This window comes from Anomalospiza imberbis, chromosome 8 (assembly GCF_031753505.1).
Source record: "Anomalospiza imberbis isolate Cuckoo-Finch-1a 21T00152 chromosome 8, ASM3175350v1, whole genome shotgun sequence".
Classification (NCBI taxonomy): domain Eukaryota; kingdom Metazoa; phylum Chordata; class Aves; order Passeriformes; family Viduidae; genus Anomalospiza; species Anomalospiza imberbis.
The window spans coordinates 15,009,797-15,023,467 of NC_089688.1; the positions used below are offsets into that span (position 1 = coordinate 15,009,797).

At 42.0% G+C, this 13,671-nt stretch overlaps 1 protein-coding gene and 1 long non-coding RNA gene across 8 annotated transcripts in view; one reads left to right on the top strand and one right to left on the bottom strand.

The window, feature by feature from the left end:
* Positions 1 to 13,671, top strand: part of NDST2 (N-deacetylase and N-sulfotransferase 2) — a 139,021-nt gene that overhangs the window by 4,903 nt on the left and 120,447 nt on the right. The gene's annotated exons all lie outside the window — the stretch shown is intronic.
* On the bottom strand, positions 860 to 4,245 carry LOC137478518 (uncharacterized). The gene is made up of 3 exons (XR_011001617.1): positions 3,715 to 4,245; positions 3,154 to 3,239; positions 860 to 975 (listed from the first exon to the last, which is right to left on the bottom strand). It is a non-coding gene; the product is annotated as an uncharacterized lncRNA (long non-coding RNA).

Consider the following 13,671-nt stretch of genomic DNA (forward strand, 5'->3'; position numbering starts at 1 on the left):
AGCCCCCTGTGCTCCGGCCGCCGGCGGGGAGCGGGGTCCTGGGCAGGAGCTGCGCTCCCGGCCTCACTCCAGCTTTGTTTACCCCACGGCGTCGTGTTGAGGGCGGCGAGGTTGCCGAGTACGGCGGGACCGGCGCCCAAGTAGTCGGCATGCAGCGGGGCAGGGGATGCTCCTGTCCCCGTGGCGAGGCTGCGGCTGCACTGCCCGTGCTGCACACGCTGCTCTCTGGGGGCTGCGCTCAGAGCAGGCCAGCCGTGGGTACAGTTGTGGTATTATAAAGACACAACAAAAATTACATAGAGAAAGCCTAATGGAACGTGAGCAATCGTTCCTGTAGTATTTCCCATCATATTTTAGTTGCTAAAACATTTTTGCAGAGGTAAATTGATAAATAAAAGCACGAGCCGTCCCTGTTTGCTTATGCAAGAGTGAGTAAACTGTGTTGCCTGAATTAGAAGTGAGCAAATGTCAGACCTCTGAATTCAGCCACAAGTTACGTTACTCCACACTGGGATCCTTTGTGACCAATTTTGCCAAGGAAATATTCAGAGTTGTTAATTGTATGTGCATTTCTCATTAGGAAATGTAACTTTGTCCTTTGTGGCAGAGGCAAACTAGAAACTTCTGATGAATTGTTCAGGTTATGTGCAGTCAATTATCTTTGGTAATTGGGCTGGGCAATTTTGGATTATGGCAGTATGGACGGACACATCATGTACAAAAACACCCGAAGACCCAGAAAAGATTAGAAGCTTAGTTAGTATCAGCCCCAAGAGTTCATTGGCCTGGGTGCCTACACGTGCTGCTATTGCCCATGTGAGCTGGCTCTGCACCTGGAGAGTGATCCCAAAGCGAAGCCCTGTAGAGCCGCTCCACAAAGACACCTGAGGCGCTGGTCCACAGTGGGATTATGCAGTGTTTCTTCATTGGGCCTCTCAGTGCAGCTGTTTTCATGGCACTGAGATCACTGATCTGCTGACAGAATGGACATAGAAAGGCATTTTAGTTTGTTCTTCACCCTGAACAAAAGTGATTGTAGTGTGTTGAGATTATTGGTTCCAAAAACAGCCAGACTCCAGTAGACCAGTTTTGAGCCAGTGGAAAATCTCTGTGCTTACGTCTGGCAACCAGCAGAAAATGGTCTAAAAACTTTCTGCTGTCAGCAGCAGTGAACAAGTACATATCTCTTACAGTTATTATCTTGTTCAATTGCTGCTGCTTAAATTTTTCTTTCTTATCCCAAATTCCTCTCTTTCTTTGTTCTTCCCTTTTAGTTTTTGTTCTCAGCTAAGCACATGGTAGTGTTTTCCTTGTTGCTTCTTGAACATGGTTTTGCAATGGGTCTTCCTTTCTTTCATTATTTCTTCAGTCTTTGTAAAACTGCATTTTTGTGTGTATATATGAACTATGAAGAGCTGGAATGTTCAAAAAAAAGGTACAGCTCAGAATGAGCTGAGAGCAAGGACACAGAGCAGGAGTAGTGATACATCTGTCCATAGCAAATTTTTTGCTCCAGTTGCAGAAATGACTTTTGCTTTTGGGTATGGGTTCTCAGACTGGATGTCAGAATGGAGAGTGGGGGCCAATCTGGCAGCAAAATGAGATTGTGATACAGAAAAATTGAGAGTCAGTGTTTTGAGGTATGGTATAATATGTGCAATTGTTTATCAGGATGTGAGTGTGTGCCTGGGCGAGCTGTGTCTCCAGCAGCATCTTGTATCTGCTGCATAAAGCATGTTTCACTGTTGTGCCTAACCTTCAGTCTGATCTGCATCAGAATTCATGTAGGGGCCTGGTAAATATAGCTTGAGCCTACTTTTGTATTTACATTTGTAATTCCATGTTTGGGTTTTTTTTTTTTAATGGGAGAAGGGGAAATAACCAAATGCAGCTAAGATTTCAATGTGTCCTGAACCACAGCCTGTCTCCCCATCACTGAGCCTTGTTTCAGAGGACTGAATGCCCGTCTCAGATCTCTCCATGGTATATCTGGAGTATGTGGTGATTCTCTGAGCAGAGCTGCACAGATAAGATAAGCCATTTCATTTTAATTGGCAGAGTTGTTTACACATGATCTCTTGCTCATTTTCCTCTTTTAAAGGAATGCATATCCATCCCTGATTACAGCTCAGGTCAAAATCCCTCAGCACTCATAGCAAATCTCCTTTAATTGGTCTCATTTAGCTCTCATAAGGTTGTGTTTTAATTCTCGCTCTTCTGAATCCTTTTCCCCAATCTGTAATGTAATTTATTACAGGATATTTTATAGGCAAGGGAGCAGCCTCTGGCTGTCAGCAACCTTTGCAGTGTATCAAGTTTCCAGCTCAACAGGCAGCTGCAGTGGAGTTTGTGGGTGTAAGGCAGTGATGCTGCAGCAGCAGCACACAGTCAGTGGTGGCGGCACTGGGCATGAGTGCAGGGTTTGTCCTGGATTCTGGAGATAATTGGGATGAATGCTCCTGTTTGCTCTCTCTGCTTCTCTAGTCTTATTCTTGCTTTGCTGATGCAGGGGTCTTTGAGTTCAATTTTTTCCTTTCTAGCTGTCTTTCCAATCTCTTTGTTTCAAGGCAAATACATCCAAGTTGCTGCTGTTTTCTGATGACAGGCTTTGAGCAGCACAGGAGTGGTGAAAGGCAAGTACTGGGAACATATTTTTAGAAGGCCCAAAGCAATATTAGCTGTATTTAGAAAATTACCTGTGACTTTGCTGAACACAGTTGCTTTGGTTAATTGAAGATAATGCAAAGAGGTGAAACTCTGTATTTTGTTATACCTGCGCTGAGGCACTTCACCTCTGGCCTGTAACAGCACAGTCTGTAGGCACCACGTGCTGTGCAGCTCCTGCCTGATTGCTGGCTGCTGTGACATCAGCTCTGAAAGTCTCAAAGTCTGGCTTTTTTCTCTTTTTGAGCTGTACCCTCTGCTTTTACGCTGGCAGTTTTCCCACTACAGTAAAATCAGAAGGGACCATGTGCCTCTCCTTCAGCTGTTGGAGATGGCAGACTGTATGGTGCATCAGTGAAGGTACAGACAGACCTTTTGCTTTGCTGCTCCTGCTTGTGGAAGCAGGAATCTCCAGTAGAGCTGTGGAGCACACTTATGTCTTAAATCACCACTGAAAGATTTAGTGGAGTGGACAGATGAGAGCCCTACCTCTTCTTCCTGCATAATGATTTTTGAAGGTCTTTGTCCTCTGGCAGTTGCTGTTTGGGGACTGTTTTTCGATATAGACCCATATCCTGAAAGGAAATTATATAGATCACTAGACTCAGTCCATATGTGCTCTGTTAAAAATGCAGTAGTACTCTCTAGACATGAGTGATGAATTAATCTTCTGCACCAGGAAGCTACCCTCCATCACATTCTTGCCTGCTCTAATATTTTTTAGTAAGCTAACTGATTTAGCAGTGAATGTGAGGGTTTTGGTGAGATTGTAAGTGCAGTTTGAACCTTCTCAAAATATTTGTGGCTTATGCTGGGCAGTGTAATGAGATCTGTTTTCACAGAAGTGGGATTTGCTGTTTGCTTGTTTTCTAAAGCTGCCCAAATTCTTCAAACAAGGAGAAGGGATGGTCACACCTTCTCTCTATATAGACTCAGCCTGCTTTTAAGTTTGTTAAGGAAAATAAATAGTGCACAAAAAAAAAAAAATGAACAGCTTAATGCAGCACTCTACTTATGTACTAGCAGCACCAAGAAGGTGTTTGGAAATACCTGTCTCTTCCAAATGTGTTTGTAGCTGTGTGTAACCACAGCTGTTCTTCCTGCTGGGGTTGCAGATGTGGAGTATCAACAGTGCTTGCAGCTCTTCTCAGGCTGAAATGTTACCACCTTAACTTACTCTGTGATAGTGCCTTCTTCTTCATATTTTTTCTCCAAAATCAAAGGAGGTAGAAGAAGGAGAGATACATTTTGTACTTTGCTTAGTCTACAGGCTTGTGCAGGTCCTAGTGCTGGTAGTCCCTGTGCTTTGGGTGTCTCACTCTGCACTTTACAGCATTTTGTCACATTTTGAATGTGGAATGGAAGTGAGGGAGTGTGGGATACAGTTGTACTGCACTAGTACAGTAGCTCACAAGAGGAGGATGCCTCCTCAGGGAGGGTTTCCACGGTGGAGGAGAGAGTTGGTCATAAAGCTGCATGTGTTAGATGGCATACCAGGAAGTCGTAGCCCTCTCCAGAGCCAGGGATCACTGCTGATTTTATTTATTGATGTATGTGTTTTCTCTGTATTCAGTTGTTGGATTGGGAGCTGGGTTGGCATAACTGATGGAAGAGGGAAGGAGTAAAGAGGGACAGCAAAATGACAATTTTATCCCTGCTTAATCTCTTTTTGCAGTTGTGGTCTGCCATCTGGTCAGTCTCTTTGAAAGCATACAACCCTGTCCTTACTCTTCCCTTTGTCTCTCCAGTCTTCTACATCCTTCAGTTCTGCGTTAGGAGCTCTCCAAGAATATTACACTCCTCTGAGCGGTTTGTTTTGGGAGGCTCCTGTGTCAGGACCATTAGATTAGGTGGTGGAGCAACTTGTTTTCCTTTGATTTTATTTAGTTTTACAGTTTCAGATGATTCCATTAACCTAATATTTTTTTGGTCTTTAAGCTTGTCTCTAATTAATGCTAATTTGCTTAGCAGTACTTCTGAAGTAAAATCAGAGCTTGCACGTGGGTTTTTAGAGCTCTTCAACACATCTTAACTCTTATATTTTCAATCACTTTGGTATTAATTCCTCAAAGGAAACAGTGAAATGATAGGCCTTAGCTGTCCTACATTGTGAGTAGTAGAGCTCAATTTAGAAAAGCAGAGAAACTTGAGATTTACTTCAGAAAGGTTAGAAGAACCACAGAACATTTACAAATGTCTATTTTTTTTTAAGAACCTCTTACTGAATGACTTTGCATTAGCTCTTCGGCCTTTACTGGTGCTTTAGAGTGAATGGAAAATTTTGTATCACAAAGGGCTTTTAAAGCAGTCAGATCTGGCTTCTCTTGGATGATGAGAGTTGGACTCATCTGATTACATGTGAAAATATAGAATGTAAATACAGCTCAAGTGTCCACATCCGAGCTGGGCACTGTGAGTTCCCTTTATGTTAAGGGTATATTAGGGCACTGTTCATTTCTAAATCTACCCTAAGGTAGATGTCCACATTTATTGAGGTGAATCACTTGCTGGAAGTTCTTTTTGGCTTTTCCACTGAATGTATTACAAACTGAGAATGTCACTCCAGATGTAGAGAATGTTAGCAGGATAAGTATCTGAGCAGAAGCTGTGTTGAGCACCTTCCAGAGTGACAACTAACTTGCTTGTAATCCTGGACTGCTTTTCAGTGTAGCGTTTTTAATATCATCACTATTAATTATGTAAATTTGTCTCTTCTGATCTTAACTACCTTTCCCATATTCAGAAGGTTTTTTCTGTACATTTTTCTTTTTAAGCTAATGCTGATATAGGGATTCTGTGCCACTCACACTTTATTCTGAAAACTTTTGCAAGTGCTGACTGTTACAGCTTGTTCTGCAGCTGCTGATTGTCTTTGTCTAGCCTCTGTGGTTAAGTTGTTCAACAGCCAAGATTCCATTGTAAGTGGTAACCAGGACCTTACTGTGGTCCTGGACAGCCATGCCTGTCCCAGAGAAGTCAGACCAAATTGTGGGTGGGTCTTTGATTCAAAATGTAGCTGCAGAGATTGTAGTTGACTCTAAGCGAGGAGAATGTCAAAATGTCAGGTACTGCCCAATGATTTTTTTCTGTAGAGACCAGTTTATCTCCTGCATAATCTGGGTTTTGCACTGCTGGAAGCTTAACTTTGAACAAATGGTGAGATCAGCTTTGGAGTGGCCCAACACAGTGGCACATAGCATGACTGAGATTAATAATGCAATTTCACAGCAAGTTGAATACCTCTTAATATTTAATGGCCCAAGATGAACAAGGAGCACAGCAAGACTGGGAACTCTTGTGCAATTTAATAAAAGGCAGAAATTTCAGTGGAGAAAAGTGTAGTGTTTTGCCTGACCCCTTAAAATGTCATCCTCTTGAATCTGTCATCATGCATGTTTTATTTGTGTTCCTTTTCTGGACATCACCTGTTTGTAGGTTGGTTTCAATACAGAGATGCGTTTGAAGTGGCATCCTTTGTCTCAGCAATGGAGCTACAGAACTGATCTCATCACCACCTAACTGTTGGAAAACTGCTTGTTCTCCATTTATTGAAGGCTGCAGAGGTATTAAAAAGAGCAGACAGAAACTAGTGCAGACACTGCATCAATCAACACAGACTGTCTGTGTGTGAGGGCTGCTGTAGCTCCCTGTTTCATCAGCTGTGTGAATCCACTTTCAGGAGAACGGTGTGAACTATTGTAGCGTTAAACCTGCTTTTTCAGTGGGATAAAGTGGGATCCTGGCCCAGTCCAGCAGTTGTGAAGAGGCAGATTCATTTCAGCACGGAAGCCTGGCATAAATTGCTACTCTCCATGTCTGATCTATTGTCCAGAACAGCTCTGAAATATTTAGTTTTCTGCTGCCCCCCATTTTGGTTGCAAATAATGTATTTAATTGTTACTTGTAATTTCATTGTCTTTATTTTTAATTAAATGCTCTGGATTCACTCAGTGAACTGAATACATGTGCTTTACTTATGGCTGAGTCATAATAATCTTCCTCATAAGCAGAGATCTGTCACTGTCTCCTGATTTAGTTTTGTCTGGAGACTTCTATCCATATCCTTCCTTTATGTTCCTTTTTCTGGTCTGCTCCTTTTTCTCATTCTAATGTATCAAAGCATGATGTGAATAAGCCTACTTTCCTGAGTCAAGGCTACCATGAAAACATGCTGTTATCATGTGCTCGCATCTATATTTTAGTATCCTGTAACTGTGCATGGAACAGGGTGTGTTTCCATGGCCCAAGTCCACATAAACATATAAACACAAAGCTTTCTGTAGGAAAACTTGCTTTGCCTCAAACAAAATATTGATGTTTGCCTTTCCCAGCATTACTTATAAATACAAATTCCTTACTAACCACACGTGGTGCTACAGTGCCTGTGGTAGTAGGCAGAGCTTGAAAGTTCTTTTTGGTCTTGCGTTGTGTATGTGGGCAGGTTAAGAGCAAACTGTTGTTCAGGGATTGTCATAATTGCAGTTGGTATTGAATGTAAGGTTTCTCTGGGGTTGTTAACTCCTGCATGCAGTAGAGCTATGGTATAATTATTTTTATGTTAGTCCTAGCATTTTCCTATTGCTAAATGAAAGCAGGGTGAAGATGTCCTTTGAGCATATTCCTCTGGTTGCATTTAAACTGATACTGCCGCTGAGAAAAGCAATCCAGTTCTATAGTGGTGCTTCTCTGTATTGGTGCAAGAACTGACACAGAGGATCAGGAAACTCATGTGGAAATTAAAATAACAGAACAAAACAAACCTACTTTTTTGCTATGATATCATTCTCCAGAAGGGAAAATGTTACTTATCAGTAAGAAACCCAGTCAGGCTCAAATGCTCTTGCAAGTGGCATACCAGAGAGTACCTTGAGGATAAGATGAATTGGTGGCACGCCAGGGCAGCTGTCTTGGGAGGAGAGGAGTGAGCACCTAAAGACATGCCAGATGGTCACCTCAGTACAGTTTCACATGGTGTAAGCTGAAGAGGAGTCTTGTGCTACTTCTCTCTGCATCAGTCCTGCAAAGTTTTAAAATCTAGGTTAGCCTTAACTAACAGTGGGCATGAGAAACTCTGAAACAAGCAGCATGCCCAGGAGACTGAGAGCCAGTAAGTGCAGTCCTTTATTGCTGCCTGTTCTTCTCCACTTCTAATTGGACACAGGATTAATTTTTATAGCGCTGATTTCTTGTAAGGTGTAAGATTGAAGAAGTAATAGCAATAGTAGTTTCTGATGAAAATGGGTCCTGAGGAAAAGCAAAGTAGTCATTTTGATCAAGGTGCAGACCAGCCCTGAATTCACAGGTTCCGCACTTTTTTTTTTTTTTTTTGCATGTGTTCTGCCCTTTATTTATTTTTTTGCATCTACTCCAAGATTACCCAGCTTCTCTGATGAGCAGTACTGTATTATCTTTATGGTCCTGTGCAATTTAGCAGAACAACATGACATGTTATGTCAGAAAACTAGTTATGTTTCTATGGAATTAATCTTGGGCTTGTTTTTTTCCATTTCTTGTTGGGGGAAAAAAACCCCAAAAACAAACAAAGAAAAAACCAACCAAACAATAGCAATGTTTCTGTATTTTCCTCAACAGTTTTTTTCTAGCACCCTTGCACAGTTTGTCCCATGATACTATTCTGGACAGATCTTTGAGGACTGAAATTGTTGGGAGTGCTCAGGCCCCTTCCCCTTCCTGCAATTATATCTTCCTGAAATGCATCCTGTGCAAGGGTGAAGATCAGCTCCAGGCAGTGCTGGGAGACAGGGCAGTGGAAATTGATACAGTGGCTGCACTGGAAGCAAGGCTTTTCTTGAAGGGTATATCTGTAAACTCTTTGGTCTTAAAGTATACTGAATACTTCTAAAAATGAAGAAAGAATAGAAATACAGCCAAACACATCTTCATGCATCTCTAGGGTGTAAACCACAAATGCAAGATTCTGGTTTTCCCTGTCATTAGGCTTTATCTGGAGAGAGCATTTGGTGGGGATACAGATGTTACTTAGTTTTTATGGGTTAGTGATTTAGAAACCTCATGCTTGATCTACTGGGATGGGATGGGTAACACCAAGCTTGAAAATGAGTGTTGAGAGCGCTGTTCATTTTGTTCTGTCTTCACATCTCTTTCACACTGGTGTTACACAGTCTCTGCTAGCTCCTCTCTTGGGATACTGTAACTTTTCCTGGGGCTCTATGGAGTTCCATCCTCATTTGCAGTCATGACCTTTTACCACTAGTGTCTTCCAGTGTAGCTACGAAACTGCTGACAGAGCTGGGGAAGTGGTTGCAATGCTTGTGAGACAAATGCCAGGACTTTCATGATAGCCAGAATAACATCAGGGAGCTCTCAGCCAAATGAAATGGGAATGACCTTGTATGCACAGACATTAGGATATAACACTCAAGTCTTAAAATTTAAATTTCATAAAATTAATTATCCTTAGGTAATACTTTTTAGAAAATCTTACCTAGCTTGATTCCATCTGTCTTGAAGGAAAAGGAAGGAGATGCAGGAAGAAATGGGGGGGGGAGGTGTTCGTGTAAAGTTATGGGAACAAGCTGGCTACTGTAGTGAAATTCATTCTGTGAATGTGAGGAGACTTCTTATCCCTTTTTTCTGCTTATAAGGCTGGCTTCCCTGAGACTGCAGAAATCAGTGTGGGATACAAGAAAAAAAGGAGAAATGGGTTTTGACTAATACTGATCTGAATCTAACTTTGAGTTGGTAATACTGGTGCAGAACATTCTTTGTCCTATCACTGTCACCCAAGATCATCTTAAACAGTGATGAGAAAGTGTCACACAAAAATTCTTAGAAATGTTGGTTAATTATTATTGGGTTTGGAAATGACAAATTCTAGGAAGCAGTCCTTGAGAGCAGTGAGTGCAATACTTTTTCCCCTGTTACAGTTGCTCAGATACATTGTCTCTCTCCTGGGGAGCAAGTCATACAATGCATTTTTTTGGATTGGTGAGCTTCTTGCACGAGGTCAGCATTGCCATTACACGGCTAGCACAGCATAGTCATGCTTTGAATGTACTAGCTGCAGAGGTTGTCCATGACTACTGACTTTTTTGAGTGGTACAATATTAAGTATTCAGCTTGAGGCCTTTTATTCATTGCCAGTGCCAAGTGCTGTAAAAATTCTGTGCCTGTATAATGTAGCTCATATTGGGCATAACTAGTCACTGCTAGGGTTTAAAACCTTTGGTGTATAGTGCATCTGGGAGCAGGTAGCTATAAGACTGGGCAGAGGTATCCCCTTTCTTTTCCTTCTTCAGTAAAAGCTCTTTCATATTATGAAGGTCCAGTTGCTGCTGTTTCTTGTATAATGTGCAAAGCACAGCAGTATGTGGGCAGCAAACTAATGCAAAGTGTTCTCCTGTCTAGTGTTTCATTGTTCTTTCTGCCTGAGGCTTTGCAACCTTAGTCTTTTTTAGTTAAAATCTTTAAACAATGGATTATCTGTTTTCTCAGGCTTTAGAGGATTTGATGTAGCAGTCACCCTTAGGCATTTGGCTCAAGATTACAGCAATAAATACATTCATCAGAGCCCCCTGGCCCTTCCAAGAGTCAGGCAGTCATAAGATTATCTCTACCATATTCATCTACATCTAACTCCATTGATGTGTGTCGCCCTGTTAAGAATTCGAGTTAAGCCCTGTTCTTCCTGGGCATTTGCACTCAGATGGTTTGTAGGAAAAGGGGGGGCTGTGTGTGGTGAGGTTGAGAGCACCTGCAGTAGGCAGACTTCATTCTTGCTGCAATGTTGGCATTTACAGCATTACCAATCAGTACTTTCCAGGAGATCAGAAACCTTTTTGGAAAGCCATCTTTGCTTCTTTTCCCCCAAGGTCCAGCAGCCTGAAAATTTCATGTGGCTTTAAAATTTTGACATTGGAATATAATTTTAATCAATATTGACATTTCTGATCTTTGTGTGCCAGCTGCTATTTTTCTGAATGGTTCTGGGACTGGAGAGCCCTGTGCCAGAGATTACAAACCAGTTGCCACCCAGTTGTGATATCTGACGTGGCAGTTTCTGTAAGAGTGCTTCCTGACTGCACTGTTTAAAGAGTCGACTATGATGTTTTTCTTCTGTTACTATGAGATCTAAGGTAGTTTACAGATGTTGGACGTTCTGCTCTGTTGCTTTGGAGAAAGATGTCAGCTGTCAGAAGGAGACCCAAAAGTCAGTTTCAGTAAAAAGCTACATTTTCTAAAGGAGTTTATTTCTCGGTAGAAGAGCTGTTTGTTGTGTGACTTGGCAACTTTGCATGGGCAGTGCTTTGCACAGTGGGGCTTACCTCTTTTAAAGAGAAGCTTTATCTCAGGAAAGTTTATTTCATAGAGAGATCTGTGATGTCTGTATATCTGTGAAGATTCTGCTCTTAGCAGCTTCTGTTGATTTTCACCAAGTGCTATTTCCTGGCCTTCTGAGCTGTTGTTATCACACCATATCACATTGCTCATCACAATTAAATAACTTGTGCTGGTTGGCCACTGGCTCTCAAAAGACTCTCCCAACACAGGTATGCAAATTGGAAAGAGAGAAAATTAGATTCTGTTTGGCTTTTGTACTTTGTTTTATTTCTTCTTTCCAGCAAGAAAGTAATGATAAACATTTATTCAATTACACGGTGTGTTTTCAAAGTGTATAACACACATTACCTTTGCCTTGGAAAACTTCCAGCTTACTTTTCAGCAACAGGTAACAATATTGAAAGTGTTTGTAAATAGAGTGAGTCAGCTTCAGCCCTTGGTCACATTATATCAGAAGATGGTGGAATCATGGAGTCTTTTTGGGGGCTGGTACATGCAATGTTTGCAGCATTCCTTTACTGTAGTTTTAGCCTTTACCACCATTCCTTAATTTGCTTTCCAGGGAAAAAGTAGTCTCAATTTTTTTCTTTTTTTTTTTTTTTTTTTTTAGTAGATGGATAAGAATTGGTAATGTAACTGAGCAGTGTAGCTGGATTGTCTTTGAGAATCTTGGTATGGAGGCTGGGGTCTTTTCTTAATATAGATAGTGAATATAAACTATAGCGAACATGAATATCTGTTACTATGGTTCTGACTATTAGAAATAAGTATATATACAAAATAGATGTAGTATATGGTTACTAATATTGGCATTACACCTAGAATACTCTTTTGTGTTCCCATGAGAATTAACTTAGAGATGCAGTGTCAAGAGAATAGCTCTATCTTTAGCATGCTTAAGACTTTGTAGGGCTGGTTAGAGATGCTGAAGATGCCCACACCACTGAGCATGTGTGAGCCTGGGCCTGAGCCTGATGTTTCCCCTGGATTGCTGATCCATGCCTGTTGGATATGGTCAGCACTGGAGCCATGCCAGAACTGAGAAGCTGTCCTTTAGCCTGGACTCTGCAGTTTCTGTATAGAGGGGAGAGGAGGGAGCTCCTGTACTGAGACATCCCAGAATTGTGAGCTGGAGCAGGCCAGCGTACAGACTGATGGTTAAGGAAGATGGAAGTTGAAGTTTCTAGGTTGTGGGAACTATGGCTCTTGAAAAAGGATCGCAGAACCACAAAATACTGAGTTGGAAGGGACCCACAAGGATCATTGCATCCAGCTCTTAAGTTAATGGCCTGTACAGGGATCACAACCTTGTTGTTATTAGTGTCACACCCCGACCGACTGAGCTAATCTCAGTCTGATTTGAGGAGAGTAATGGGGTTCATAGAAATGGCAGATGTGCTGAGGTGCTACTAGTTTTTTGGGTGCTAATAAATGGGAAATACTGCATCAGGAGGGTGCTGCATCTGTCAGCTTGGGTTGCCAAAAGAGAAATGTTAGACAGGAAATTGACAGATGACCAGTGAGGATGAGCAAGTGTGGCGTGAGGAATATGAGAAGGTTAGATGGAAAAGACAGGTTTTTGAGGAGAAAGGAAGATGAAGTAGCTGAGATACAAATAGCAGAAGTAGATACAAAGCTCTGTAGCATCTTCCTGTGCCATGGATGGAATCTAGATCTCTGAATCTAAAGACCTGGCTGTCAGAGAATACCTAAAACCTTTTGGCAATGCTGCTTCAGTTCTGTACTTCTTCCGCCCTGAGAACAACCACCTATAACATTGGGCTAAGTCAAAAAGAGTTGCTGTGTCCCTGTTCCTTCCGTGGGTTGCAGCAGCCAAAGCTCTAGGTGAATTGGGCCATCTAGAGTGCTGGGCGGTCAAACAGGCAAACCTGACGTCCACCACCATCAGCTCTCTCCTAGAAGACGAGGAAATTACCAGACAGGCCATGCTTCAAAACCGCGTTGCTACAGATTTCCTTTTGTTACTGCATGGACATGAGTGCCAGGAATTCGAAAGATTCTGTCATGCGAACCTTGCCTCGAAAGCCCCACATTGGGCACCAACTGAAAGAATTTCCCTGCAGCCCCCTGGAGTTATTAGATTAGCCCAGATCTGAGAGGGCTTTGGGGGAATATTTCAGGGTCAAGGCAAAAGATTCCAAAAGAGGCTCTAACCCCCAATGTAGTCCAAGATGTTTATTCTCAAAGGTTTCCAGGGGAGAAAGAGAGCAAACAAGAAGGAACAGGGCCTTTATCTAGACTCCTGCTCGGGAAAAGATAATTGGCTCTCAGCCTATTAGGTCAAGAAAGGAAGGAAGTGTTAAACTAACATAGTTACAGCTACAGGGGTCTCTAGGAGGGGAAGAACCCTTTCCCAGAGGAATACAACATCTAACAAGTTGCTATAACTTATAGTTAGCTCAAGATGCCCCTGTGGCGTATCAGATGATTGCTCAGCCTGTGTGATAGCAGTGGGATGCTTGTGTAGTGGAGTTTGTCATTCAGGATTTTGCTTTAACATGGAAATTGTAGACAGGAGGAGGGACACACATAGAGATGTGTATGGATGTACACTACCACATTCAGAAGGTGGTGAAGACAAATAAGATAGAACATATCAGAATTAATTTTGTTTGAGCAACTTTGGTATGTCCCTCTTAAATAAAACATGTTCTAGCATGCACA